At 31.6% G+C, this 6,838-nt stretch overlaps 1 pseudogene; it reads left to right on the top strand.

Annotated features, from left to right (window-relative positions):
• Window positions 1-4,394: 4,394 nt before the first annotated feature.
• Window positions 4,395-6,144, top strand: LOC119086638 (annotated as a pseudogene).
• The last annotated feature ends 694 nt before the right edge of the window (window positions 6,145-6,838 follow it).

Raw genomic sequence — 6,838 nt, 5'->3', positions numbered from 1 at the left:
CCATGTAAGATTATAATCTGTAATTATATAATTATAATCAAAGTAACATTGCAAAAAGGGGACCTGAGGTAAAATTAATGAATGGTACCCTGTCCATTTCCAGGCTCATTCTAGATATTAACTCTGATGTCAGACATCACAGGGCTTCTGACCCTTCTGTTTCCTGTTTGAGTATCATTAAACTGATGGTCATTGCATCCCAATATAAATAGGTATGTATCACAGAATATAGGGTTTAACTCAGGATACAACTCAAGTGGAAAATATAAGAGCCAAAGTTAAACTGTGAGCTCTACTTGCCCTAGGACAAGATAACTTCTTAGAATGCTGGGAGCTGTAGTTCTTGGGAAATAACAAGCCATATTTTCACTCCTCTAAAGAAATTTGTGTAAACCAACTACACTGGATGTGCTTGATCACATATAGGCAGGAGGTACTTAGGTAGGAAATACACCAGGATGGATCCTTGCCTCTGATTGGATCTGATGGGAAATGCACTTGCAAAATGTGATTTGGGGCCATTTTCTTGGAACCCAGAGAAGGATGTGGCCAGAGATCATCTACTTGACCAGTATTTAATTAAAGCTTACTTTAAAGTTGGCTTAAAATTGTGGAACTGGTTTTTCTCATGCAAATCTTAAAACTAACAGTAGTACATTCCGTTTCACTCCACAGTTCCTGTATTCAAGACTGTTTTCTTTCTTAAAACTATGAAAAAAATGTATCAGTGAATATTACTTTTAGTTAACCATGGCTTTGGTTAGTTGACATTTAAAAATTTACATATTTATATATTGTACAAAAAGTACAGTGCTTTCATTTAGCCATTCATTAAGTCAGTGTTTTTCAAAAGAAATTAGAGCAATTGTTCTCAGTTGGTTATAATTAAATATTTTGTGTTCCTTGCACATTTGGAGTCATATTTAATAAATTATTGTCAACTCAAATGTCATGAAAAATGCCAATAAAATACATTCTTACCCTAAGTTTCACCTCTTCACATTCTTTTATGTAACTCTTGTATATGGTATAACTTAAGGAGTCTTGCTTTAAATAGTAACATGTGGTTAGAAAACTGGAATCTTGTCATGTACATCATGAACATTATCTGGAAATTTGTAGCAAATGAAAATTACCAGGCTCTACATTTATTGAAGCAGACACTATAGATGTGAGGTTGAAAGACTGTGCCTTAATAAACCCACCAGGTAATATTAATACATGAAAAGTTTGAAAGTTATTTAAGTACTCATTTGCTTGCAACCAGAACAGAAGTGTTTCAGTGCATTTGCTATTTCATATTCTTTTCAACACTGCTCACATCCTAAACCATTCTAAATTTACATACTAGACCAGAAACTGTTATAACAAGTGGTAAGTTTTACTTACATTATTTTGAAAAAGATAGTAAGTAGTTGAGCTAAAAGAGTCATCCTACTACCATTACTGAATGCAAACTATCAATTTAATGTCAGGTATGTCTTTTACCCTACTTAAAAATAAGAAATAGGAACAAAAAAGGTTTGATATATGACAAAGTTTTAAGATTCTGGTATGGTAGAAATAAGATGCCTCCATATGTTAATGGATACAGTTCCTGAGAGCTTTGAATTATATGCATCATTTTGGAAATGTTTATAGCACACATTTTAGCAGGTGGAGAAAACTGACATTTATATCTCCAAGATTTCTACCTCATATCTATAGCCTTTGTAATTGGCACAGATTGGCAGAGAAAATGATTAGCCTATAGCAGCATCTAAATGATGGCTCATTTCCAGTAATAATATATTTCTGACATGCATGACCTCATAATTAATCTTGATGTTATAGGCTATAAATATTTTAAATGTCAGTAGATTAAATATTATATTAAGTAGATTTGCACAGAATTTAAATGAATCTGTATTTCTCATTGTTGATGACACATATCCACGGAAAAGAACTCTACTATAGACTCTCAAATATTTGCTTAGAAAATAAAAATACTGACCATTATTTATTCCTTGATGGATTTTAAGGTTATAAGAACCCAAGAGAAAACTATACTTTGCTTTCAAAATAGCAAACAACATGACATGTGTTGTTTATTAAATGGTAAACTTAAGAGTTGTAAATTTTCCTTGCCTGTTGTTTAGAAGAATTTTAGTAGGACAAAAGTTTAGTAGATATTACATCACTACAAGCATAAGAATTTGAGAAGAACAAAGTAAAATATGCAAGATATATTTATTAGAGTAATTAATATTCTATTTAATTAGTGCTAATCTAAGAGAAGAATGCCAGAAAGTCAAAATCTCAAAATCAAATTCTCACTATAGTATATATTTTAGGTCAGACTAGGGCTTTACCAACAGAAGATTTTTTTCTTTTCTTTAATTAATAGTATTAATTCATTCTAGGCAATTATATAGACACTTTAAATAATTTAAAATCTCAACTTTGCTGTATAAGCCTTTTCTGTCAGGAATTCAGAGGCTGATACAAGAAGTTTCCAAGATCAAAGTCTAGCAGAGGATGTGGTGAGTTCAAGGTCAGCCTAAAAAACTTTGTGAGACTATGTCTCAATTTAAAATCACATAATAGGTAGGATGAATATAGGTTCAATGATAGAACACTGTTTAGCACCTTTCCCATAAAAAAATATTTACCATTACTTAAAATGAAAATAATTATTGTCAAAAAAACTCAGGTCAATTAATCTGTGCATTCTTTGTATTGTAGCATAGGTAGCTGATCCTGATCCTGAGGGTAGCATATATATTAATATTTACATATTTATATATTGTACAAAAAGTACAGCTAAAAGAGTCATCCTACTACCATTGCTGAATGCAAACTATCAATTTAATGTCAGGTATGTCTTTTACCCTACTTACCAATAAGAAATAGGAACAAAAAAGGTTTGATGTATGACAAAGTTTTAAGATTCTGGTATGGTAGAAATAAGATGCCTCCATATGTTAATGGATATAGTTCCTGATATCTTTGAATTATATGCATCATTTTGAAAATGTTTATAGCACACATTTTAGCAGGTGGAGAAAACTGACATTTTTATCTCCAAGATTTCTACCTCATATATATAGCCTTTGTAACTGGCACAGATTGGCAAAGAAATTGATTAGCCTATAGCAGCATCTATATGATATATATATGGAACTTAGAGAAATTTTTATAATTATAGAGGATTTTAAAACTTCCATTAACAAATTTTTAGTCATGTTTTCCTTATCTAAATGAAATAATGTTTCTTTATGATACTCCTAAAAATAATACAACAAACACACCACTATAGATAAGAAAGAAATCATTGTTCTGTCTATATTTTTTTAAAGTTGTCCTTTTTTGTAGTTTCTCAGGCTTTGGATAGATTAAGGCTATACAATTTTTTCAACCACACTTTTTCTTCAAATAGATTTCATTCAGTATCTGGACCCAGATGTATTATTCTGTTCATGATAGTGTAACAGGCACAAGGTGTCCCTTTCTACTATCAATAACTAGAAAATGGAACAACATTCATTATCCAATGTTCATCAAACATTAAATACTAGATATGACAGAAGAGTAGTCCCTGAGAAAAGGGAAGAAAAGACATGAATCCTATTATTTTCTATGCTTGGTGGTTAGAGAACATTACAAGTTATAGTTCATAGAGAGCAAACTCAAAGGTCAATTGTGTTATAGGTCAATGATATTATTCCATTAAAAATATTTAGTTCAGAGTTTAAGTATTAAAGAATTATAAAATTCTTTGTACACATAAAAATGTCTGAGAATCTATATGGGAGTTTCTTCGTACATGCCTGAATTCTAAATTACAAATGAGTAAATGTGACTGATAATAAGAAAGAACTACAAAAAAGAATACATTGAAAGTATCTTGACATTCTCAAAGAACTAGGAATCATTTGCTTGCCACAATGGACATAAATCACTTAACTAATTGGATTTCATATGGGGACTTCAGAATGATTATTAAGCTTGGTACTGTGGCTAACATAGTTTTATATTAAAGGCTATGTTTAAACAAACCTCAAAGGGAAATTATTATATCTATTTTCATAATATCACAAATTAAGTTAAAGGGGTACAGCAAAATGTAACATATAATATTTCAATTTTCAAAATATTCAGATTCAAAATCAAACTCATCACTCATAAAGAGAAAGAAGAAAATATGATCCATCACTAATAAACATTTAAGTAAAAACAAATGGAGAAATGGAAAAAATGATGGAATAAATATACAAGGACATTTAAAGAGATACTGTTGACATATTTTCTACTTCAAAATCCACAAACTTTAACACAAAACAAAAATGAACAGTGAATACAAAAATAATCCAATGCTTCTTCTTAGTGCCTACTAGATGGTTAATTGTGTCAAGATGAAGCAGAATATCTCCTTTCTATGCACTGACTGTCAAAAACTCATTGAAATGGATGAACAGAAGTCTTTGTACTGACTATGGGAAGTACATGGCCACAGAAGTAGCTACTGATGCTTTGGTTGAAAAGTGTAAGGCTTGTGTGCTCTGAATCTGTGGTGGGAAAGACAAACGTGGTTTTCCCATGAAGCAAGGCATTTTGCCCCATGGCAGAATGCTCCTGCTGTTGAATAAGTATCATGCTTGTTGTAAACCAAGGAAAACTGGAGAGAGGAAGAACAAGTCTGTTTATGATACATTGTAGATGCCCATGTGAGTGTTCTCAACTTATTTGTTGTTTAAAATGAGAAAGAGCAGAATATTTCTGGACTGGCAAATATAACTGGATCTGGAGAGATGGCTCATTGGTTAAAAGCACTAGCTGGTTTTCCAAAGGATCTTTGTTGAAATACAAACACCAATATAGCATCTCACAACTGTCTATAACTCCAGTTCCAGAGGATCTGACACCATCACATAAATATACATGCAGGCAAAACACTAATGCACATACAATTTAGAAAATCATTCAAAAAGATTATGTCTATCAATATGTTGTCAGAAAGCACTTAAACAAACAAGGTAAGCAACTGTTTTACTACTGAGCTATAGTTAGTCAGAAGATTTCCTGTGTCCCACCTATCCCACAGTCAGGACAAGTCTCGCATCCTTAGTCCCACAGCCTTTTATAAAATAATCACACAGAGGCTTAATATTATTTATAACTGTTCAGCCATTTGCTCAGGCATTGAGATGAACAACTAATAAATGGGACCTCTTGAAACTGAAAAACTTCATTATGGCAAAGAATACCATCATTCAGACAAAGAGTCTGGCTACAGAATACTATTGTTCGTCTAAAGGCACATAGTGATAAAATGACTCCTATGACATCCTCCTATACCCATAGATGAATGTCTCCTTCAACTCTTATCAGAGATGCTTTCTCCTGCAGGAGTTGGGAACTGCCACAGAGACCTACAACTGGACAATGTGCTTAGACTAAAAGTCTTTTGACCACTAAGTCCTAAATGAGATACCTTTATCAAACCCCTCTTTTCAGGGGGAGCCAGAAAAGTTGTAAGAGAAAGAGGGAGGGGATGGATGACACTAAGGAAACAGTATCTTCTAGGCATAATAGGACTTTTACACATATGAACTCACAAATACTATGTCAGCATACCTTGGGCCTATATATGTCCATGTAAGATGATATTCAAGCACTAATATGGTGAAGTGGATGTAATCTCTCATCACTAACCAAGAATTTATCTCCAATTGATGACTGCTTATGGAAAATAAAATAGTTTTCTCCAGTGTAGTCTTACAGGGTATATAAACCACACTTAAGGGCTTGCTGAGCAGTAGAAGGCTAATAAAAAATGAACTCATTGGTAATTTTGAATTCTTTGTCCTATATTGCTATGTTTGGAGATTTCTTTACCTTACTGGTTTTTGTTTTCTAATTTACTTTCCAATTTTATAATTTTATGCGTTTTGTTTTTGTATATGTCTCACTTTATGTGTATGTTTCTTGTGCTTCTTTTTCCCCTTACATTATTATTCTGAGTTTGAGGAAGAGGCTGTATAGTATGATAAATTTTTATCCATGAAAATGAAGGAAGCCAAATGCCAGGAACAGATTGCCAAGAGAAGTAGGCTGTCCTCACTAAGAGCTTCTATTACTAAGTCTCAGTCCAGTCAAAAATAAGTCTTTAAAAGAAACAGATAAATGATCAGACCTTGAAAAAATAGTACAATGGATAATCTAAAAGGAAATAGTAATTGAAACACAAAATATATTGTAAAAGGATTAACAAAACTCAAGACATAGCACTATGAACTATCCAAAAGGAACAAAATATTAGATGTAAGCGAAGTTTTAGGACCTTTTGAAATGGCATGATTGCTTTTGTAGAAAATATCCACAGAACATTCAAAGATATTAAAAACATAATAATATCAGTGATAGTCACATTATATACATTTTATAAATAAAAAACTATTTGTAAATATACCAATAGAGAAGAAAATAAACTAATACCCATCAAAAATAAAAGCATGTAAGTATAATTTTAATAAAAAATATGTGCAAGTACCTATGGAATAAAACTAAAAAAGATGCTGAAAGGAGTAAAACACACAAAGGAGTATAATATATTCCATATTTATAAAAGAGATTGATTAACACAGCTATGTTGTAGTGCTATGCTGGTCCTGATACCATAAAATTATTTGAAACACTTTTAAGTATTTTTATAAAACTATGTTAAATTAACTAAAATTTTCCTGTAAATGTCATTAAATGGCCAAATTTATTATGTAAAAGAAGAAAAAAGTATAATTTACACTACTACTTTAACAGCTATTTATATAGTAAAGATGATGAAACAGTGGCATAAAGA

The sequence above is a fragment of the Peromyscus leucopus genome, chromosome X (assembly GCF_004664715.2).
Source record: "Peromyscus leucopus breed LL Stock chromosome X, UCI_PerLeu_2.1, whole genome shotgun sequence".
Classification (NCBI taxonomy): domain Eukaryota; kingdom Metazoa; phylum Chordata; class Mammalia; order Rodentia; family Cricetidae; genus Peromyscus; species Peromyscus leucopus.
This window is presented reverse-complemented; position numbering and strand designations above follow the sequence as displayed.